Source organism: Nerophis ophidion, linkage group LG09 (genome assembly GCF_033978795.1).
Source record: "Nerophis ophidion isolate RoL-2023_Sa linkage group LG09, RoL_Noph_v1.0, whole genome shotgun sequence".
In the NCBI taxonomy this organism is placed as follows: Eukaryota; Metazoa; Chordata; class Actinopteri; order Syngnathiformes; family Syngnathidae; genus Nerophis; species Nerophis ophidion.
In genome coordinates this window covers 51,513,431-51,526,851 of record NC_084619.1, presented here as the reverse complement: position 1 = coordinate 51,526,851, position 13,421 = coordinate 51,513,431, and positions in this window count along the sequence as shown.

The following is a 13,421-nucleotide window of genomic DNA, read 5'->3' as shown; positions in this document are numbered from 1 at the left end:
AGGATTTTTGAATTTTTGCTATCTTTAGAATATTTTTTAAAAATCTCACGTACCCCTTGGCATACATTCAAGTACCCCCAGGGGTATGCGTACCCCCATTTGAGAACCACTGTTATATTTTATCATCATCCATCCATCCATCTATTTTCTACCGTTTGTCCCTTTTGGGGTCGCTCCTCTTACCTCCCAGGGGGTGATCAAGGGTGATGGGTCAAAAGCAGAGAATAACTTCGCCTCGTGTGTGTGACAATCATGGGTACTTTAACTTTTTAACTTTTAATATTTAACTTATTACAAAAGAAAATGTGATAGTAGTTAAGGTAAAAGTTTTAAACATATGCAATTACATGTATTTTTTTTCTGTCACAATGGAAAGAACGAATACATTTAGTAAAGAAAGGTATTTTTTTAATGCATGTTATTTTCAGGCTTCCGTGGGTCGTATAAAATGACGTGGCGGGCCAAATCTGGCCCCTGGGCCTTGAGTTTGACACCAGTACTGTACAGAATGTGATTTCAAAATTAAAGTATCCATCCATTTTCAACCGCTTGTCCCTTTCAGGGTCACGGGGGGTCGCTGGAGCCTATCTCAACTGCATTCGGGCGGAAGGGGTTGTACACCCTGGACAAGTCGCCACCTCATCGCAGGGCCAACACAGATGGACAGACAACTTTCACACTCACATTTTTTATTCCTTTCATGAAAATGCATATATACAAGCCATGTACAGTTGACAGTTTCACTGTTTTTTTTTTGTTCCTTATACATTTCCATGATCAGAAAGTAGCAGATGGAAGAATCAATCAATAAATGTTTATTTGTATAGCCCCAAATCACAAGTTTCTCAAAGGGCTGCGCAAGCCACAACGACATCCTCGGTTTGGATCCCACATAAGGGCAAGGAAAAACTCACAACCCAGTGGGATGTCAATAAGAATGACTATGAGAAACCTTGGAGAGGACCGCAGATGTGGGTGACCCTCCACAAATATAAGAATACTATTCTTATATTTATCTGCCCCCTTTTGAACACAAATTATTTTAAATGACTTTATAACTGTTCCCTCCACCGACACCCGAACTCCAACATACTTTTCATTTTAGTTTAAGCATTTTCACAATGACACGTCCAATCAAAATCAAAAATCAGTTTGATATAATTCCAGTTGTCTCTTTTTGTAACTCTTTTTAACCCAGGGTGTACCTCGCCTTACGCCCGAATGCAGCTGAGATAGGCTCAAGCGACCCCCCGCGACCCCGAACGTGAGAAGCGGTAGAAATGGATGGATGGATGGATGGATGGATTCTTGCAACTTTTTAAGTCCCAAATGTATTTCAGTGGTTCTCAAACTTTTTTCACCAAGTACATAATCCATCCATTTCCTACCGCTTGTCCCTTTTTGGGGTCGCGGGGGGTGCTGGAGCCTATCTCAGCTGCATTTGGGCGGAAGGCGGGGTACACCCTGGACAAGTCGCCACCTCATCGCAGGGCCAACACAGATAGACAGACAACATTCACACTCACATTCACACACTAGAGCCAATTTAGTGTTGCCAATCAACCTATCCCCTGGTGCATGTTTTTGGAAGTGGGAGGAAGCTGGAGTACGCGGAGGAAACCCACGCAGTCACGGGGACAACATGCAAATTCCACACAGAGCCCGGGATTGAACCCAGGACTAATAAGGAACTTCGTATTGTGAGGCACATCCACTAACCCCTGATACATCGTGCTGCCAACATACAAACCCCGTTTCCATATGAGTTGGGAAATTGTGTAAGAGGTAAATAAAAACAGAATACAATGATTTGCATATTCAACTGAATATGGGTTGAAAATGATTTGCAAATCATTGTATTCCATTTGTATTTAAATCTAACACAATTTCCCAACTCATATGGAAACAGGGTTTTTACTAACATAATGACAGATATTATATACAGTGGTGTAGTAGGCCTAAATTTTCATTAAAAGCAAGGCAGATGTTTTATATAACATGTGTCACGCCTATGTTTCATGTTTTGTTTTGGTCATGCTATGTTTAGTTTTTTGGACATTTAGTTCTGTTTTGCATTTCCTTGTTTGTCTTGTTACCATGCCAACTGATTTAGTTTTCATCTGTCATGTCTGATCATTAGTTTTGTATGTCCATACTACCCTGAGCATCCCCAATCTCCTCTGTTCTCAAAGCTAAGCAGTGTCTGGCCTAATTAGTATTTGGATGGGAGACTGCCTAGGAATACTAGGTGCTCTTTGGACTCTAAGTCCTTTTTTTTTCACTCCCTGTTTTGTTACCATGACGACCAATCAGTTCATCTGTCTTGTCTCACACCTGTTTTCACTTATCATGTTCATTATTTAAACCAAAGTTACCAGCTAGTCAGTCTGGCAACATCATCTCCTTCACGACCTTGATTATCTGCTTCATGCCTTGCTATGCTGTTCATTTTTTCCACCTAAGTTTTTTTCATTCATGCCATAGCACAAGTGTTTTGTTTCATGTTTATATTTTATAGCCTTTGTGTTAGTCTTTTGTTTTGTAGCCCAAGTTTTGTACCTCCATTGTGAGCGCTTTTTGTTTGTTCCTGTTTTTAGTTTATGAGTAAATAAATTAAATATGTACCTACCTTCACGCCGTTTCCACTACATTCGCTTCGCACCTCGGGAAAACAACCTAAGGCCAAGTCCTAGCCTGACAACATGCATATTTAATATTTTGGCCATTACACACAGTTTGAACAGTAACACTGTGTTGAATATTTACTTAAGTGATTCATTGATCTACCACTAGATGGATCACTGTTCTATATATTCATTTGTTTATTTATGTGTTCATAATATTGCCAAAACATTTAAAAAAATATTTTTTTAAGTTTGTTATCCACCCAGGAATGGGGCCATATGACTCATTTCCCTACGGTTTGACAATACTTGTATAAGGATTCACTTCATGGTATGATTACACTGCATGCACGCATTTGATTGTTAAAAAAAAAAAAATTCTGACACTGTAGAAAAAAAAATAATCTGTAGCTTTTACGGTAAAAAACTTGTAGCTTAGTTGCCAGGATTTAACTGTGAAATTTGACGGGGATTTTTACAGCATATTAATGTTAATGTTTTTGTCCGATAAATCTTTGGCAACCCAGTTGCCAATTATATATTTTTTTTACTGTAAAATCTACTGCTGTTGTTCGGAAATGGAAAAACAGGACCACAATTTTCCATAATTGTTTCCATATATATTGTAAAAAGTACGGTAAATTTTACGATAAAAAACTGACAGCTCAGTTGCCAGAATTTTACACGAAAAATCTACTGTCATTTTTACAGCACACCATTTAATGGGGAAGTTTCTTTAAGTTCGTAAGTCAAGCAGATATTTAGGTATTTACCCAAAAATGTTTTCAATTGTATGTGAATGTGAGTGTGAATGTTGTCTGTCTATCTGTGTTGGCCCTGCGAGGAGTTGGCGACTTGTCCAGGGTGTACTCCGCCTTTCACCCGAATGCATCTGAGATAGGCTCCAGCACCCTTGCGACCCCTAAAAGGGAAAAGCGGTAGGAAATGGATAGATGGATAATATATTCGCTGCTCTTTAAGATAATATCAAAGTTGAGAAGATATGCATTGCATGTATTTTTTTTTTTTGTTGTCAATATGGAAAGAACGAATACATTTAGCAAGAAAACATGGAGTACTTTCCTGACACTTATTTCCCCAAATCTGGCTCTGAGGCTTTGAGTTTGACTTCTGTGGTGTAACAGTAAAAATGCAATGTGCTCCACTGTAACGTTGGATGCATGTTCAAAATAAACTAAACCAGTGGTTCTCAAACTTTTTTCACCAAGTACCACCTGAGAAAACACTTTACTCTCCAAGTGCGTCTATAATGACCAACATTAAAATACAGTACTGTAGTAGACCTAATTATCCATTAAAAACAAGGTAAAGGTTTCATCGAACAGGTATATTTAATATTTTTGGCCACTTTAGCATTACACACAGTTTGAACAGTAACAGTGTAGTTTGAATATTTAAAAAGAAAACACTAATCACTTAATTGATTCTTTAGCATACCACTAGATGGGAGTCTGAGAGTCTCAATGACAGATGTCAAAACTTTTTGATTTGGGTGCTGCATTGGGCATATAAAGTATATACCGTATTTTTGGAATATAAGTCGCACCGGAGTATAGGTCGCACCTGCAGAAAATGCATAATAAAAAAGGAAAAAAAAAACATATACGTCGCACTGGAGTATAAGTCACATTTTTTGGGGATATTTATTTGATAAAACCCAAAACCAAGAATAGACATTTGAAAGTCAATATAAAATAAATAAAGAATAATGGACAACAGGCTGAATAAGTGTACGTTATATGAGGCATAAATAACCAACTGAGAACGTGCCTGGTATGTTAACGTAACATATTATGGTAAGAGTCATTCAAATAACTATAACATGCTACACGTTTACCAAACAATCTGTCACTCCCAATTGCTAAATCCGATGAAATCTTCTTCCTCGGTATCGCTTCTAAATAATATTATTTGATATTTTACGGTACTGTGTTAATAATTTCACACATAAGTCGCTCCTGAGTATAAATCACACACCTGGCCAAACTATGAAAAAAAAATGCGACTTATAGTCGGAAAAATACGGTATATATATATGTGTATATTGTCATGACGCAGAGTCAAACCCGCGACTCATCAGCAGCTGGAGCTGCATGCGCCTCTACTGACAGTGCGCCAAGAGGCGCCTCTGCTGACAGCGCACTCAGACACGCCCTCACTTGTGCTGAGTGCAGCACGTCCACGCAGCGACGAGCCTGCAGCCTATCAATAATCAACACATCTGGATTTGATGAGAGGGAGCAGCAGACCCGAGGAACCTTTGCCAGAACGTCGCTAACCTTCCAGTAAGCATCACGTCTGGCATTCCCTGTTTTCACAGTGATTTTCTCGCCCTTGTTTTGCTTTATCTCTCCGTGTTTTCCCCTAGTTCATGTCCTTTTGTATTTCTTCAGTGACTTCCCTGTCCTCCGTGATTGTGCCTTGTCACTCAACTCACATCCGGATTCCTGACTGCTCTCCTCAATCCACGACCTCCCTGCTCGAACCCAGACCACACTGCCCTGCTCTAGCCCCTGACCTCTTGCCTGTCCACGACCTGCCTCTTCGCCTTGCCCTCTTGGATAACGACGAAAGACACAACCAATATTTATAGACAACAACCTTTGGTAACAATTACATATTTAATATTACACATAGTCAACACTCATTCACTTTGAGTAGCATACACACGCCACGTATTCATCAAAGGTTTTAATAAACCTTGTAAACCGCAGTCCTGCCCTGGTTGTTGCTTCTTTCCTTTCTCTAGTACACAACATATATGAATGTAAAGTATGTATATATACATGTTACTTTACATGCCCAATGCAGCATATATATATATATATATATATATATATATATATATATATTATAATATATATATATATATATATATATATATATATATCCTATGCATTAAGAGTATATCAAATTTTGACTCCTACCTTGTTTACTTCCATGACGGCCTCCTTATAGATGTGTAAGCAATCAGAAATATCAATCAGCTAATATGCACCAAACATGGATAAGTGCAGCGAGAGGATTTTTTTGTTGCTGCATTTTTCCATCATGCATTGTAATGGATTCAAATGAGTGCAATTTAGATTGTTTTATAATATCCACAGAGTTCAGTGAGCAGGTAGTGTTAAGTGTGACCATGTGTTTAGACTTTTTGTGTTGGTTGCATTTTTTTTCTTAGCGCCATGACTGGGGAAGGTTGTTTGGATTGGGTCATAAGCTGAAGCATGTGCTGTGTCACTTCAAATCCAAATTCAAAGTTATCGACCTGAATTGCTCAGAACAGCCTTGAAACGGTGCTAAATTTGCAGCACTAGGACTGTAAGATATTTAAAATAATTGGAATATACCCACTAGCTAAAATCCATTTTATAATAATGTCTCACTGGCCAAATTGAAGAAGCCTGTGAGTCGTAGTTTCGACACCCCTGAACTAAACTAATAACCTTGTATCTACCTGAAACTGGAAAAATGTTTGTTTGAGCCTGCAAATTGTTTGCAAAATCTGAGTCGTACGGCCCCTCTTAACGTGTGTTTTTAGGTGTGATTCCAACCGGTGGTCAGCAACCCATGGCTCCAGAGCCGCATGCAGCTCTTTAGCACCACCCTAGTGGCTCCTCGGACGTCTTTCAGAGATGTGTAAAATTGGAAAAAGATGAAGAAAAAAAAAATTGTGGTTTTAATATGGTTTCTGTGGGAGCACAAACATGACACAAACCTTCTTTATTGTTAGAAATCCCACTGTTTATACGAAACATGCTTCACTGATGAGAGTATTTAGCAAGCACCGTTTTGTCCTACTAATTTCAGCGATCCTTGAACTTTGTTTACATGTACAACATTCTCCAATGCTGTTGCAGAAAGACTTGTTTTATGCCACTCCTCCTTTGTCTCATTTTTCCACCAAATGTTTTATGCTGTGCGTGAATGCACAAAGGTGAGCTTTGTTGATGTTATTGACTTGTGTGGAGTGCTTATCAGCCGTATTTGGTCACTGCATGACTGAAAGCTAATCGATGCTAACATGCTATGTAAGCTAGCTGTATGTACATATTACTCAGTGGCCTAGTGGTTAGAGTATCCGCCCTGAGATCGGTAGGTTGGGAGTTCAAACCCCGGCCGAGTCATTCCAAAGACTATAAAAAAAAAATGAGATCCATTGCCTCCCTGCTTGGCACTCAGCATCAAGGGTTGGAATTGGGGGTTAAATCACCATAAATGATTCCCGGGCATGGCACCGCTGCCGCGCACTGCTCCCCTCACTTCCCAGGGGGTGATCAAGACGTTGGGCCAAATGCAGAGGACAAATTTCACCACACCTAGTGTGTGTGTGACAATCATTGGTACTTTAACTTTAACTTAACTCAACTTAACTTTAATTCATTTGTTTTCCTTTCCTTATATATGCATGTCTCATGACAAATTATCTCAATGTTATATTGGCTGCATTTCTGATAGTTGTTTGTGTGCCATGTTGTTCCAGACCACAGCAAACGTTACCCAGTTTGCAAAGATTGTAATAAGTCCATTAGAAAAAGATAGCCTGCCGTTTCCTTCACTTTGGACACACACATCTATGCCTTTGGCCATTCTAAGTCAGTAATGTCCTGTGATAAGCCTCCATTTTACTAATGATTTCCCATTAAATTAAAATACAACATTTCTGTCAACAAAGATTTGCGTCAGCCTTTGATAGTAGTCTAAAATAGCTAATATAGACACTTCCATTATGTGTTGCCTTCATTATAACACTTATAGAAGGCTTTTAATTTTTTGCGCCTCCAAACATGTTTTTTTTTTGTTGAATTTTTGGTCCAATATGGCTTTTTCAACATTTTGGGTTACCGACCTCTGTACAAACCAATAGATGTATCCAAAATAAATCCAGTTGCCCCACAAGTATTACACATTCATAGATGTACTGTTCTCCTGCTCTTACATTATTTAGATGGCGGTACTTTCCATTTTCTATTTCAGCTGCGCGTGTTGGCAGCGGTACAAGTGGCGTCCCTCATCAGGAGCCTCATCTGAGCTATTCTTAGCCTGGTGCCTACTGGGAAGTCTTTGAGATGACGAACACACAAATGCAACATAAGAAGGTGCACTCCCCATCATTCAATCAATTGATGCTCACGTCATAAACTCCTTTAGACACATAAAAAACAAATACAAGTCCAGCTTTGAAGTTACATAAATGTGTTTAGTATATTTTGCGTCGTTGACTAGTGCAGGGGGCAGCACGGTGAAGGAGGGGTTAGTGCATCTGCCTCACAATACGAAGGTCCTCAGTAGTCCTGAGTTCAATCCCTGGCTCGGGATCTTTCTGTGTGGAGTTTGCATGTTTTCCCCATGACTGCGTGGGTTCACTCTAGGTACTCCGGCTTCTTCCCACCTCCAAAGATATGCACCTGGGGATAGGTTGATTGGCAACACTAAATTGGCCCTGGTGTGTGAATGTGAGTGTGAATGTTGTCTGTCTATCTGTGTTGGCCCTGCGATGAGGTGGCAACTTGTCCAGGGTGTACCCCGCCCACCGCCCAAATGCAGCTGAAATAGGATCCAGCGACCCCCCGCAACCCTGAAAGGGACAAGCGGTAGGAAATGGATGGATGGATGGACTATTGCAGGGGTTCATCATGTCGGTGCTGGTGTGTCTCTCCTGGAATCTATGAATTGTTTTCAACACTAAGTAGCTCATCAATGATGCATTATGCTCATGTGCTCTTTGTGATGTCCACTTTCCAACAGGTTGATAATATGCATGGATCGATCGATCCATTATTAGCACCGTCAAAATCATTTATGAACTACGTATGACATCAGTTACTGGGTTTTATGTTTGCTTAATCACCTAATGCGGTGATTCTCAAAGTGTGGTACCATCTAGTGGTACGCCAAGGACATTGTATGTGAAATAGATTGTATTTGATTCATTATTTGTTTTGTTTTTCCTAAATTGAAAAATAGTGTTCGCTGTCTTTTGTGAACACTGCAATAAATAGAAAAAATTGTGCTGCTGCAGTAGGGCTGCGAGTCTTTGGGTGTCCCACGATTCGATTCAATATCGATTCTTGGGGTCGTGATTCGATTATAAATCGATTTTTCAGATTCAACGCGATTCTCGATTCAAAAACGTTTTTTTTTCGATTCAAAAGGATTGTCTATTCATTCAATACCTAGGATTTCAGCAGGATCTACCCCAGTCTGCTGACATGCAAGCACAGTAGTAGACTTTTTTTTTTTTCAACTTTTATAATTGTAAGGGACAATGTTTTATCAACTGATTGCAATAATGTAAATTTGTTTTAACTATTAAACGGACCAAAAATATGACTTATTTTATCTTTGTGAAAATATTGGACACAGTGTGTTGTCAATTTAATGAGATGCGATGCAAGTGTAAGCCACTGTGACACTATTGTTCTTTTTTTTTTTTATAAATGTCTAATAATAATGTCATACCTGCTTTTTTTAATCACTGCTATGCTGGATATATAACTAATATTGATACTGTTTTTGATAATATTCATTTTTGTTTCACTACTTTTGGTTAGTTCTGTGTCGTGTTTGTGTCTTCTCTCAATTGCTCTGTTTATTGCAGTTCTGAGTGTTGCTGGGTCAGGTTTGGTTTTGGAATTGGATTGCATTGTTATGGTATTGCTGTGTATTGTTTTGTTGGATTGATTAAAAAAAAAAAAAAAAAAAAAAATCGATTTAATATCTGTGTTAGCCCTGCGATGAGGTGGCGACTTGTCCAGGGTGTACCCTGCCTTCCGTCCGATTGTAGCTGAGATAGGCGCCAGCGCCCCCCGCGACCCCGAAAGGGAATAAGCGGTAGTAAATTGATGGATGGATTGATTTAAAAAAAAAAGGGAGACTCGATTCTGAATTGCACAACGTGAGAATTGCGATTCAAATTCGAATCGATTTTTCCCCACATCCCTATGCTGCAGTGTTTATGGATTTAACAAAAGCATTTTTACACAATTAATTACAGTATCTCAATAAACAAACTAGAAAATTGCAGTGGAAATTTTGATGGGCCTGCTACCTCTGAGGGAGTTTAGAGCTGGTCTGCAGTTCCACGACCAGCACAAAAAACCCCACTGCTCCTCCTGAATCCGAGGTTCGACTATCCAGTGTAGCATCCTCTCCAGTGTACATGAATAGACCTCAACGGGAAAGCTGAGGAGTGTGATCCCACAATAGTTGGAACACACCCTATGGTTCCCCTTCTTAAAGAGAGGAACCAAACCCCCGGTCTGCCAATCTAGAGGTACCGCCCTCGATGTCCAGGCAATGTTGCAGAGTCTTGTCAACCAAGACATTCCCACAGTATCCAGAGCCTTAAGGAATTCAAGCCAGATCTCATCCACCCCCAGGACCTTGCCACCAAGGAGCTTTTTAACTACTTAGGCAACCTCAGCCCCAGTAATAAGAGATTCCACCACAGATTCCCGAGGCACTGCTTCTTCATAGGAATTTCCACCCCAACCCCTTGCCTCTCACTGCGTGGTACGCCAGAGTGTAAGAGAGTCAAACCCCTGTCTAGAGAACTGGTTCCAGAACCCTTGCTGTGCGTCGAAGCGAGTCCAACTATATTTGGCCGGAACTTCTCCACCTCGCGCACCAGGTCAGATTCCTTACCCCCAGCGAGGTGACGTTCCACATCCCAAGAGCTATCTTATGTAGCTGAGGATCGGACCGCCAAGTGCTGTGCCTTCGGCTTCCGCCCAGCTCACACTACACCCGACCTCTGTGCCCCTTCCTATGAGTGGGGAGCCCATTGGAGGGCAGACCCACGTTGCCTTTTCGGTCCGGGCCTCAAGGGGACAGGCCATGCTACTAGGCATTCGCCATCAACAAGAATTTCCACCTCAACCCGTGGCCTCTCACTGCGTGCAACGCCAGAGTGTAAGAGCGTCAAACCCCTATCTAGAGAACTGGTTCCAGAGCCCTTGTTGTGTGTTGAAGCGAATCTGACTATATTCCAAGAGCTATCTTATGTAGCTGAGGATCGGACCACCAAGTGTTGTGCTTTCGGCTGCTGCGCAGCTCACAATACACCCAACCTCTATGCCCCGTCTTATGGGTGGTGAGCCCATTGGAGGATGGACCCACATTGCCTTTTCGGTCCGGGCCTCATGGGGACAGGCTGGGCTACCAGGCGCTCGCCATCAAGCCACACCTCCGGACCTAACTCCAGTGGGGGGCCCCGGTGACCCACGTCCAGGCAAGCGAAATCTGAGTCCTCGTTTAGTCTTCTTCATAAATGTCTTTTAGCTGCTCTTTGTCTCATCCCTCACCTAGGACCTGTTAGTCATTGGGGACCCTACCAGGGAGCATAGAAGCCCTCCGGACAAATTAGCTCCTAGGATCCATCCATCCATCCATTCTCTACCGCTTATTCCCTTTGGGGTCCTCTACCAAAATAAGGTGGCAGCTCACATGACTCCCTCAGTTCCTGGTTTGAGCACCCCTGGGTTTGTGTTTTAGTTGCCATGAGTGCAGATTGTTTTCACCTGCCTCTGATTGGTGTTCCGAACGCTCACCTGCTCCTGGGCACTAATTAGAGAGCTACTTATTCCCGTTTTTTGCCACACCCAGTCTGGCTTTCTTATTTGCTTCTATGCAACAAGTTACGTTGATTTACCTTTGGATTCCTGAGCTAAGCTTGGCCATTTGTTTTCTTATCCGCTATTCCATTAGTTTCCTGTGCTATTGGCATGCTGTATTTTTGTATGTTGAATGATTTATGGACATTAAATCATTTTCTTACCTGCACCCTGCATCCAGAGTTCCGTGTGCATCTTGGAGGAACAACCCGCGCATCACCATGCAAACCAGAGCGTAAAAATAACAGAAAAATTCCCAATACCTACTCAGTGCCCTTGTGGTTAGAGTGTCTGCCCTGAAATTGGTAGGTTGTGAGTTCAAACCCCGGCCGAGTCATACCAAAGACAATAAAAATGGGACCCATTACCTCCCTGCTTCGCACTCAGCATCAAGGGTAGGAATTGGGGTTTAAATCCCCAAAAATTATTCCCAGGCGTGGCCACCGCTGCTGCCCACTGCTCCCCTCACCTCCCAGGGTGTGAACAACGGGATGGGTCAAATGCAGAGGACAAATTTCACCACAGTTAGTGTGTTTGACAATCATTGGTACTTTAACTTTACTACCAGCGAGGATTCAACTGGAAAGAGGGCCAAAACTGTGTGTGCAACATTGCAGTTTCATGAGATCCCGATATTATCACAATTTCTGTTATGATGCACACACCATCTGCTTCTCTCTCCCCAGCAGTAGCACCTTGAGGCCCCGCTGTTCGCACGGCAAGACACGCCCCCGCACGTGCCGCGCAGACTGCAGCCATGCGCCTCCACAGCTGCCGACAATCACCTATCAACGCAGCTGGTCTTGACGAGAGGCAGCGGCATAAAAACTCACGCCACTGACTGCTCCATGCCGGAACAACCTTTTGATTCAGTAAGCTTCACGTCTCTGGCTCCTCACCTGTGTCTCTCTCTCTTGCTCGTTTTGTCTCCCTCGTGCCTAGTCCTTATCTGTCCTTGTCGTCTGCTATTCCCACAGTACCTCCGTGCCTCTGCAGTGAGCGGTGCGTCTCACCTGCTAATTTCTTTCCCCCGGACTCTGACTGCCTCCCTGGACCCTCGACCCCCCGCGCTCGCACCTGGATCTCTGGACGTCTCTCTCTTACCCCCACGGACCTCGCTAGGATTTCGGACCTCTCTCGCTTCACCCTTCTGGACTTGTTTGCTACTGCAATCAACACACACTTACAACAACCCCAGGTAACTTATATTTGAGTAACTTCCACACATAGCCTTGCATCCACACACATAGTTGCATACACACCCCACGTACTCATCAAGCCAAAATAAAACCTTTGAGCTAGACCTCCTGATGTCGTGCCGTCTCCTTCCCCCAGTATAAACGTAACAATTTCGTGTGTAAACACAGAATTTTCGTATGTGCACATGCTTGTAATGCTTCTTTCGGCAACTGTTGAGGTAGAAGGGGTCTTCAAATGCAGATCCAATTTTCTTAATGGTGTTTCTCCAAAACAATGGAGTTATAAATAAACAGAGAGTCAAGTGCTGCTTCTTTTGTTTATCATACAGTGTGTGAAGGAGAAACACACACGCACATGCACACACACTGTAGCAAGCCTTGCCTTCACCAATTCCTCTTCCTCCGAATCAACCAGCAATCACACCTCGCCTTGCCCTCCGCTCTTCAAACACAAAAGCTCTTGAAAAAAGCTGATTTCCTGCCTCCTCGGCGGTTGCAGGTTGCTTTTGTCCGCGGAGGAGCCGGGTCAAAACAATAATTGTGGGCAAATTGCGCCTGGAAAAACATATACACCACGCTCGTTCGATTTGCATGTGCTTTTCCTGCATGGCGGTTGTTCTCCAGGGCCATTTGTTGGTATTACACACACGGGCAGAGAATGTTGCATACATGCTAATAATGCATGTTATGTGAAGGGGGAAAGCTGCTCCCCCTTCTTAATGGGATTACAGTCATTAACCAACTGTTTTCTAAATGAGAGACGACCTCTCTCTCTCTCTCTCTCTCTCTCTCTCTCTCTCTCTCTCCCTTGCTTTGTCTCCTCCTGGTTCTCGTCCACTCTTTCTCCATTCTGATCCCTAATCAGCAGCATGGCCTAGAAGTGCCTTGGGGGAACATGAATGAATGCAGCTGCTCACTATATGGATTACTACCTCACTTTACACACACACACACACACACAC